Genomic DNA, 11878 nt, shown 5'->3' on the forward strand with positions numbered 1-11878 from the left:
AAAGCGACAAAAAACCATATATAAGTTTAGAAGCTCGCAAAACAAAATGTTGGTATTACATGTAGAATGCCGAAATTGTTATAAAAAAACAAGAAAGGGGTAGTCTCCTTTAGGTTAGAAGCTTAAATCTAAAATTGTTGGCTTCCAAACACAACCTTGGGCCTCTTTTCAAAGACCATAAAATTAAAATGCTAATATAAATCCACAAAAGATAGAAAATACAGTTCTCATATCAATGTCACTCAATGAAATAAAAACAAAAAAAAATTAACAAAACCTAAAAGGAAACTTGCCTGTGCTTCATCATAAATTTGAACCTTGGCTGAGTGTTCCTGTATATACAGAGTAGATGAAGATATATTAGATTAATTAGTTGTCGTTCTCCACATAAAAACAAGAAAAACTTGTTCCTGGTTCTCAAATTTTAGAGCGACACCCAAACCAACAACAATTAATTTAAACTGCTTATGACTATTTCAGCCTAAGATAGCCAGAGAAGATAAGCTTTTTTTTCATCCAACACTTATAAGTGCATCTGCTTTGTATAGAAGCACAGTGAGCAGTTAAGCTATTTAAATAATCAAATCCTAAACACAGCTAAAAGGAGCGTGCTTAATGGTAATTTTGGACAAGGAAACTTACTTGGATTTCTCTAACTTTATTGGTCACTACTCCTGAATGTCTCTCGGCCATAATGATCTCCTTTCTGTCAGCTTGGGGTCTCTAATCTTATACATCTGGAACAAAAAAAAAAAAAGACTTGGATGAAATAAAATCAAAGAAATGTTTATTACCATTTTTAACTTGGTAAACTGGTACTAACCTCTCACCGTCAAGACCAAGATGTCCAGACCATAGAGACAACTGGATACTATTAGTAAACTTTCCGACATTCTAAGATTCTCTTTTTATTGTTGATTTAGTAATGCATCATCAAAAAGAACATAATTTTTATCTCGTTTAGAAGATAAACACTCCAAAACCAAAAACATAACTTATCCTACAACAACTTAAACTAAATGCAGATTTACAAAATCAAGTAAAGGTTAAACTAACCTATCACCAATAAACAAAAAAAATCCGAATAGAAAGAGAAAAGGTAACCGGAGATGCACACAGTGACAGGCTCGAACTTCTAGATAGTGGAAGAAAATTTTGTAAATACACTTTTGCCATAAACTCCGTTGTCTGACAAAGATGCAGTTCCGCATCTGATGCACCGACAGAAAATGGAATTGGCGCTAGTGGGCATTTACACTTTCGATGATCACATAGTTAAAAGTACAGCCAATCAATCATGAAGGCAAGATTCAAACAAGAGCAAGATTACCTGAAATTGTGATTTATAAGATAGACGACCTCTTTTTTTTCCCGATGTTCTGCCCCTTCACGTCGCTGGTTATGGATGTGGCTTCGGAATCCAAACATTCAGTATAATAAGCAATTTCACTAACTGTTAGAAGTGGTAACGAGCTTGAGCGAGCACGGCTAAAAAAAGCTTGAAACGACTCGAGCTTAAACGAGCCCGATCCTTAAAAAAAGCTCGTTTCGCAAAATAGCCCAAGCCCGAGCTTCGTTTATCGAGCTCGAGCAAGCTCGTGAGCCTAAACAAGCCAATGGTTTATATAGTTTTTCATTAATATATTACATATATATTTATAAATAATAATAATATATATATAAAACTATAAAAAGTAACTAAATTATATATAAAATAATATTTATAATTAATATAAATTAACTAATAAATAAAAGCGAGCCGAGCTCAAACTTTAGAAACAACGCTCGAATTGAGGAGCTCGAACTCCTTTGGTAAGAAAACTTGGTCAGAAAGATTGCTTCTAATTGTGCCACTCGAACCACCTTCAATCACCACTGTCCAGCGGCAGAAGGTCGTCTTCGCTCCTGCAGCCTTGCTGAAATCACCATCAAGCCTCCATAGTGAAAATGAAAGTAGAAATGTTTGCAGCTCATTTGAAATTCCCAAAATAAAAGTGAGGATGTTTCGAGTGACACATTTACCCATTCAACAACTGTTGTTGACAAGATTACCTGAAGTTTTAAATAAACTTTAAGGATTCGAGTACCTGATAAAAGATAAAAGTAATACAAAAAACACATTAAGCACCATTCGTTAAGCTAAACAGGATTTAAAAACAAGGATCACTAACCCCCAGAAAAATACCATTAACAAAATAACCCCACGAAATATGCATACCTATGCACCGTTTGAAATAGATGGTTGTGAAAGTCATTGCTCTAGCATTGATTTGAAGCCAAATAAATGAACGGAAATCAAAGATAAAATAGATTAAACAAAGAGACGACGATGAATAGGAGACCGTCGTTGAGATCTGGACCAGAGGTCGGTTGCCGAAGTAATACTAAAAAACACGTTTCAACCAAGAATAATTTTGCCCTGCACCCGCCCATCGTCCAGCCTCAAGTTACCAGTTATGACCTCAAGTAAAATGATTGACGAAAGATCAAAGATATAATATGCAATTAATATGATAATTCATATCTAAATTTAAAATAAAAATTGATACTCTAAATTGTAAAAATCTAATGTGATATGACCATAGCCTTCCGGATCCATGCCGATGTGTTTCACCAGCGACTCATTATATCATATAATCAAGGATTCACAAAATTCTAACAAAAGAATCGTCCACAATATCAGATAAATCAAACTCACTAAAACCAAAGGGACATGTAACCTGTATGATAATTTCAGCTGAAGATCTTGTGTGAGGACATTCTTCGAACAGTTGGTGAGCATAACATTCAGGTCCGTAAAAACATGCAATTGCTGATCTTGATCACCAGCACCATCATAAATCCAATCACCAGATCCACTTCCATCATTCCCACCTATACCATATAACCAAAAGACGGGTAAAATAAATAAATAAGAAAGAAAGAAACATCATTACCTTACTCCAACTATTCTTTGAAACTCTTATTCGGTTATTCCGTATAACGGATCATATAACTGTGAAAATCGTATTTTGATGTGAGGTTGTGGTTCTGCCATAGATAAAAAACAACAAATTGAGCTACGAATTAGGGTTTTGTTAAACCTAAATCTATAAATTGCATAAAGAAGAGTGTAAACAACAAATCAACCTCCAAGAAAACAATTGAAGAATAATCAAGGTGTCCTCTGCATAAATACGCATGCCAATTGATGAGAGCGGTGAGGGGATGTGAATGGACTCTTCTTAAATTTCGACTAATCAATTGAGAGTGGACGATTATGAGATTGCAAGGCAGAATAACCTAATTACAACTCAGGGCATAGGAGAAGCCTGACGAGGGAATGGAAACGATAGGGCAAATTCAATTCGCGTCTTCAATTTTCACCCAACATTGAATCTTCGGTTACAATCATCAATAATCAAGCACGAAATCACTGAAACCTAGTATAGATAAAAGGGTAGAGGGGTAGAATTGGAAGAAATTTGTAAAATTAGTGGGTTTTGTGTGAGACTTTTAGTCTGCCATCTTAAAAAGTAAGTGTTAATTTACTATTTTATACATGGGAAATGCTTATATATAGTATATAGATTAGATTATACAACTAAGAGGATCCAAAAAAAAAAAAACTATCTAGAAAATTTCTAAGTGTTACTGCCAAAAAAAACTAAAAATTAGATTATACAAAGAGGTGTGACGAAAAGGATGTGTCCAAAGGAAAAAAAATATCCTAGAAAATTTCTAAGTGTTACTGCTAAAAAAAATAAAATAACATTTAATATAAACATTCGAAAACGTAAGAAGTATTTAAAAAGAAACCAATATCACAAATGACTGTAAATGTAGTAAACTGAAAGCCAATTTATAAGAATAGTTGATTGTTTTTATCAGTGGCGGAACCAGAACTTCTTTGTTAGGGGGTTATCATAAGACTCTCTTTTCTGCCGACTACAACTAGAAAGTCTAAAACATGTTTTTTCCTAGAAAAATCTCAGATTGTACATATGAAAATCTTACAAATTTCTATGTCAGGGGGGTCAGCGGACCCTCTTGACCCCCCTCTAGTTCCGCCCCTGGTTTTTATGTCAAAGAAATTAGACAAAACTGATGATGTTTATATGATAATAGGATTGAGGTTAATGACTTTCTTGCATGACACCAGTAACTTGAATCACAATTTAATGAACTTAACATTTTAATTTTTTAATTGTGTGTATCCACATTTACGTAACTCCATAACTTAGAAAACAATTGATTGAACTGGACCTTAGGATTAATTAATATGTTATATTACATATAGGCAAAAGATCAAATACAAATAATTTTAACATACTAAACATACAAATTGAAGGAAAACCCAAAAAGACAAGGTGGCATTTTTGTAATTACCACCAACTATCAAAGTTACAACCAAAAATACCTAAAAAAACACAATTTTTTTTTAACATTTTTTATTAAAAAATCGCTACATTTCGTTAGCAAAAAAAAAAAAAAAAAAAAAAAATTTTTTTTTTTGGCTGCTACTAAGGTGCTGTTTGTTTTTTCTGCGGCAAAAGGTCTGCAGTCTGCGGACCATATCTGCAGGCATCTGCAGGAGGAGGTGGACCAAATGTCTGCAGTCTGCAAGGGGAAGAGGGTTTGTTTTTTTTTCTACAAAACCTCTTCACAGTTCACACACAACACACACACTACTCTGCCTTTCTCTCTCTCTACAAACACACTCTCTCTCTAGAATCTGTCACCACCACCGCCCAAAGTACCACCACCACCGCACCACCACCGCCACCACCACCACCGCACCACCACCGCTATCAAACCTGCTAATCCATCCCACCCCCACCCCTTTCTCCTTCAGATCTGTGAATCGAAGGCGGCTAGAGAGAGAAACAGCGAGAGAGAGAGAGAGAGAGAGAAACAACAGCTAGAGAGAGGAGTTCGACGGCGGTGGTGATGCTCGAAGGCGGTGGTGATGCTCGACGGCTGTGAATCGAAGTTCAGATCGAAGTTGCAGGTCTGTTTTGTTTGCGATCGTGTTGATGATGATGAGGGTTTTCAATTTGGGGGTTTTGTTTGCGATGTTGATGATGATGAGGGTTTTGTTTTCGATTTGGAGGTGGTGGCGGAGCAAGGGTGGGCGGCGGAGCAGGGCTGGAGCGGCGGAGGTGGAGGTCTCCGATGATGATGATGGTGGTGGCTAAGATGATGGTGGTGGAGGTGGAGGTGGTGTCGGAGGTGGTGGCTGAAGAGGGAGAAGAGGTTGCAGAGGTTAGAAGACTTGTAGACAAGTCTGCTTGGGGAAGAGCTTCTGCAGACGTTTTTGGTCTGCAGATCTTCAAGAAAACAAACAAGCTGCAGGAACCTTATGTCTGCGCGGCGCAGACGTAAGTGCTCAGAAGAGCTTCTGGAGAAAAAACAAACAGCACCTAAAAGTAGCGATTTTTTAATAAAAAAATGTTAAAAAAATAAAATAAAATAATTTGTGTGTTTTTTTTTATTTTTTTAGATTTTTTTAGGTTTTTTGGGGGGTTTAGTTTTTAGCATTTTAGCTTGGGTGGGTGGAGGGGGGGGGGGGGGGTTAGGTTTTTTTAGGTTTTTGGGGGTGGGTGGGGGTTAGGTTTTTTTAGGTTTTTGGGGGGTGGAGGGGGGGGTTAGGTTTTTTTTAGGTTTTTGGGGGGTGGGGGGTTTAGGTTTTTTTTGGGGGTGGGGGGAGTGGTTAGGTTTTTTTAGGTATATTTGTAGAGTAACTTTGATAGTTATTGATAATTACAAAAATGTCACCTTATCTTTTTGAGTTTTCCCTCAATCTGTATGTTTAGTATGTAAAGATTATTTGTACAAGAACTTTACCCATTACATATATCTTAATTTACAGCATTTGCTTAGAACTGAATTTAATCCTCACCATCTCAAATGGATGGTTGAGTTGGGTCTTGTTCCTTTGTGAGAAAAAGAGAAAGTGGAGCACTTTCAAGTTTCAACCCTTTGAAACGGAAGTGTGGTGGTATATGTGTGTGGGGCCTATAACTATTTTCTCAACCACTGTCCATAATGATATGGGGAATATTTCTATAAAATAGCATATACAAGTAGTGTATTTTTATAAAACACTATTAGTGTCATCGAATACATTTTTCCTGAAAGGTAAAGTTACCGAGGTTTGAACTCTCTACCTCTCACTCTAAACTCCAATATTGTTGCCATTGGACCCAACCCACCCACCCACCCTTGTTGAATACATAATTTGATATTTTGAAGCACAACTTAATCAACAAAGGTGAGATCTCAAAACCTTTATAAAAGTGTATTGAAGAAGGTGACCACTACCTTGGATTAGTAAAACGTTATTAGGTAATCACTATCTTGAAGGGTTCTCACCTTTATTGGTTATCGTTGTAAACACTATCTTGACATAGTGCTGTGAGGGGATTCACTATCTTGATATAGTGTATTGAAGAAGGTGACCACTACATTGGATTAGTAAAACGTTATTAGGTAATCACTATATTACTTAGTGAGACAATGTTACCGGTGAAATCTTCCATTTAAGAGAAACGTTTCGGGGAGTGACTCTCAATTGGAAATCGAGGAGAGGACGTGGAGTGAATTAGTTAACATCCACTTAAACCTCTATAAGTCGGTTTTGTCTTTATTGCCCTTAAGTCTTTACATTTCTTTTATATTATCATTGTTTGGTTTCAAACAAGTTTAAACCACTTTTTTAAACATTTTCTTTCTTGAGAAAACCTATCCCCTGCGCTTTTCTAGTTTTCTGCAATCGGTACCAGAGCAAGTTATTCTCTTTTTTCAAACAAAATCTTTTTTTTTTTTTTTGCAAACCTTTAGTTAGATTTAAGGCTCAAAACTATATATACGGGAATTCGACGGTTAGAACACCTTTGTTTTCTACAATATATTGTAACAGTTTAATATATAATTAGGTTTTGGTTATGTTGTTTTCAAATTTTAGAGATTTGAACCATTTATAATTTATAATATATTTGAACATGTATTATATACTATATTTATTTAATCTATATTATGCTTATTGATACAAGATTTAAACCTAATTTGGTAATCAAAATAAATGAAATGGTTATAAAAAAATAAATCTAAAAGTTGGTGATGATACATGATCTAGATGTCGTGGTCTAATCAAAAGCATGTCAATTATGATGTCTTAACTACCTATACGAGTACGGGTCAGTAAGATCGTCTTCACAAGGAATTAGGGAAAATGTTCAAATAATTACCTAATTTAACTAAGTATGGAAGCAAATCTTGGTTTTTGAGTTGGTATTGAGAAGAGGTTTGCGAAGCACAAAAATTAATTAAGATTTGTTATTAATTTTAGGAAAAGCAACCCCCTCCGATTTTTGGTTTAAGGTTTCAAACAAAACTTGTTTAATTAGTCGGATACCATATAGACATGGTCTTGCAAGTAGCTTAATTGAAGTGATAATCAAAGACAAGTATTTTAATACTAACTCGTATGTTACTTACCCAATTATAAATGCCAAACACCCCTTAATTACCAAACCACTCACAAAGCAAGAAAAATGTATGCAAATGATAAAAGAAAGCTGCTCAAAACACAAACAATTCATCTAAATCAACCAAACACAATGTTTCATAATATCGCAAAAGAAACAATCCAAAAACCTAAATAAAAGATGTTTAATATTTATCCAAAGCGAACCATTCACCCGAAGGAAGTTACAGAAAGATTAGTCGCTCATCAACATGTTCGGATCTTCAATGGTTATGGGGAATCTTGATTTCATCAAGTGGTATGATTGGAGGAAGATGAATGCTTCAAAATCACCTTTGAAACTCAGAAAAACCTGCTGAAAACTAGCTATTTTCATAATCATAGAAATTAGATTTTAATAGGGTACAAATCCTTAATTCCACGTACCGTTAACCTAATTTACTAAATTATGTCCCAGGGGACGTAATTTACGCCCCCTGGTTTCTGTTGCTGAAATCACTGATTTACGCTCCAACTTACGGTCTTCTTTCGACTGAGAACTAAAATTTCGTCCCAAAGGCCTCATGGACGTAATTTACGCCCCTAATGGATTTTTGCTTCTTTTCTTCATGCTTCCATTATATTTCCACAATAACCATATTTAGCTCCCCCAAAAGCTTCCAAATAACATCCTTTAAGATTCAGATACATGCAAATCATAGCATCACACATATTTTATACCAATAAACACCTAAAACCACATAGTTAAACACTTTAAAATCAAGTTAAACACCCCCGTATCAATATAGAATAGATAAATACATTTATACAATGAAATAATTAATTAGAAAAAAAACTTTATGGGGGAGTTTGTAAACACGGGTTACTTTGTCAAGTGACTAGGCATGTTTATACTATATTTTTTTATCTATATTATGCTTATTGATACAAGACTTAAACCTAATTTGGTAATCAAAATAAATGAAATGGTTATAAAAAATAAATCTAAACGTTGGTGATGATATATGATCTAGATGTCGTGGTCTAATCAAAAGCATGTCAATTATGATGTCTTAACTACCTATACGAGTACGTGTCAGTAAGATCGTCTTCACAAGGAATTAGGGAAAATGTTCAAATAATTACCTAATTTAACTAAGTATGGAAGCAAATCTTGGTTTTTGAGTTGGTATTAAGAAGTGGTTTGCGAAGCACAAAAAATAATTAAGATTTGTTATTAATTTTAGGAGAAACAACCCCCTCCGAGTTTTGGTTTAAGGTTTCAAACAAAACTTGTTTAATTAGTCGGATACCACATAGACATGGTCTTGCAAGTAGCTTAATTGAAGTGATAATCAAAGACAAGTATTTAATACTAACTCGTATGTTACTTACCTAGTTATAAATGCCAAACACCCCTTAATTACCAAACCACTCACAAAGCAAGAAAAATATATGCAAATGATAAAAGAAAGCTGCTCAAAACACAAACAATTCATCTAAATCAAACAAACACAATGTTTCATAATATCGCAAAAGAAATGTCACACCCCGATTTCCACATATCTCACCGGTGGGCCCGGTGGGGGATTATCGTGACGTAGTTGGCAACAATATAGTCAAACCACACAATATATGAATGCACAGCGGAAGCATAAAGATAAATATATTTCAACATTAACTGTAATATCAAAGTATCACCATTGTTGAAATAAAATCCACAGGGGATCAATAATAATAACAAAAGTATTGTTCAACAGACGAAGGCATCCTTAAGCTTGCGAGACTCTTTTAAGATGCTAAGGAGATATAGCCAGCCAATTACGTTTAGTACCTGCATTTAATCTTTTTGGGAAAATACGTCAGTTTACACTGGTAAATACATTCAACCGACACTTTTAAAAAATGTTTATTAAAATTGATTTGAATGCACAAGGCACAAATTCTTTTATAACTTGGGAGAATTATTTAATATTATAATCTTGTGAACGAATTACATGTCCTTATGCGTTCAGTAGCCCAGATCAAGTCCGAGTTAAAGATCAATAGACACACCACAACGATCTATTTATGCACTGACGAGTGTACGCCTACACTCCGCGCTTAGGTCGTGGCCATTTCGTAAAATGATGCCAGGGATATCCGGGACATGGTCATTAACCCCCCAAAGGCTTTTAAGTAACAAGACTGTTTAAACGAGCCGATCAAATTTATTCAATTACCCACTCAAGCGGTGGAGAATTTGATGCCCGATCAAGCGGTATACTATATACCGTAACCCAAGCCCGTATAACGGAAAATAAGTTAAAAGTATTTACCTTTGCAAGTATAAATCCTTAATCGAAATAAATCGCAGATAGCTTTTACTGGTCTCCTAATCTGGAATGAAGGTTTAAATTAACCTATTAGAATCCTAACGGGTCTTTAATTAAGCTTAAGCTTAGACCGGCTAGTTTCAAAGATACTGTTCGTACGCACGATTAAGCGAAGACCGGATAGAATGTGATTTAGACCCGACAAGTTTGAAGACTTGTTCAATATGGGTTTATTATTCACATTCTGGATTTTGAGATAAAACCGTTAAGGTTTGATCCGTCTCGGCTAATTTATGTAAACTTGTTACATAACCCGAACCGTACGCGTAATAAGCATGACAGGTATTCATGAGAGCTATAGACAGGTCCCCTAAGTTAATTATGCCTCAAATATGTTGTGACATCAGTAAGATGCCTTTCATTATGCCCGAAACGTGTTTAAACACAAACTAGGCCCCGTAGGGGTATTTTGGTAATTTCACATAAGCCGAAAAGCTCAAAACTGGAGTCTAAGTTTATCAACCTTTGCTTACTGTTAAATTATTATAATTTGCTTCTTATATCAGTAGGTATCAACCCGGGTATGTCCAATATAATTTTGTTACATACTTTGCGTTAAAAACGCTTAATAAGGCGATTAAAGGCCATTTCCGGGTTCGATACTTAAATCTGATATTTTTATATTTCCAGAAGGCTTAAAATGATCTATTTATCATATGTGATTAGTATCAAAAGGTTTGAAGTTGTTTAGATATGTAAAACTCATTTTATGGTCCGTAAGGGCAAAACCGACAATTACCAGATTAAGCCTACGACTACTAGTTATGCTCAGTCTAAAATTAATTAAAAATATTTAAAAATCCCAAAATAATATATTACGTCAGTGGGTATTAAGTTTGATACCAAAAAGTAGGCTTAACTAGGCTATATGCTAATTACGCCATTTTATTAACATAAAGCATTCATTTTGCGATAATGAGCATAACTCTTAATCTACAATTAAAATTGATGTCAAACTTTGCATACACGTTTATATATCAGTAATTAAAGTTTCTACTCTTTTACATTTCCAAAAATCACGTTTTAAGGCAATAAGGGCATAATGGTCAACATATGGGTAATTAACGGAATCATGCATATTAATTGGATAACTCATGATCCGAGGTGTATAATCACAGAGGGTTATACTAGCATGTAATCTGGTCCAAATAAGGCTCTATGGTATTTTTGAAACATACCATAACGGGTCAGAACTGAAAGTCCAAGTGAAAGTCAAACTATGTGACTTTCGGTTCCGAACCGGGTCCTTATAGTAAATTGTCGAGCTGAACATGTTTAGACATGTCCTTACACTAATTACCAAGTTATATTAATGATCAAACAGGTTATAAGTGTTCTACATTGTTAATCTTGCATAAATCGCATTTTAAACTTTCTATTGACTTTTTAATTACACGTTTGACCCGACTTTTGACCTGGTTAAAGTGGTGATCAGGGGGAACCCTCTTAAGGGTTTATTACCCACATAAATAGCAACTTATAACTACTTTTAATTCGAGATATGACTGAGCAATTGTTGACTAATCTCGAAGTCAAACCGTAATTACGACGGTTTGATTTTTAGCTAAATAACTAAGCTAAACTCAATTTAGAAAGGATTAGAACACTTACTGAAGTCCTAAGCTTGATTAGGGGACACTTGAGAGGAAGTTGAGCTCCAGAAGTGGTCCTCAAATGCAGATGAAGGTGTGAGGAACTTGTTGCCACAATGTGGCCTTTTATAGGCAATGAAGATCATTAAGATCATCACAACAAGGCCTACAAGTGCTCCTTGATGATCAACAACTGTCCCTTAGTGCTAGGAGATGATTAGGGGTCGCCCATATCTTTGGAAAATCTTTACATGAATGTTTTACCGCTTAAAACAGCCAACAGCCAACTTTCTGTCGCTGGGCGTCACTTACGGACCGTATGGCATGGCCCTTGCGGTCCGTAAGCCTATGGCGAAAACATTTTTACCCCTTCACCCCCTTACGGTCCGTAAGGCAGGACCCTTACGGTCCGTAAGCGCTTAACAGAGGCAAAAAAAATTAACCTTTCAAGCATTGAATGGTCA

At 35.4% G+C, this 11878-nt stretch overlaps 1 long non-coding RNA gene across 1 annotated transcript; it reads right to left on the bottom strand.

Annotated features, from left to right (window-relative positions):
- LOC110939893 lies at window positions 1–3604 on the bottom strand. Its single transcript, XR_002592573.2, has 3 exons — window positions 3130–3604; window positions 643–3030; window positions 1–332 (listed from the first exon to the last, which is right to left on the bottom strand). It is a non-coding gene; the product is annotated as an uncharacterized LOC110939893 (long non-coding RNA).
- Between the last annotated feature and the right edge of the window lie 8274 nt (window positions 3605–11878).

Source organism: Helianthus annuus, chromosome 5 (genome assembly GCF_002127325.2).
Source record: "Helianthus annuus cultivar XRQ/B chromosome 5, HanXRQr2.0-SUNRISE, whole genome shotgun sequence".
NCBI lineage: Eukaryota > Viridiplantae > Streptophyta > Magnoliopsida > Asterales > Asteraceae > Helianthus > Helianthus annuus.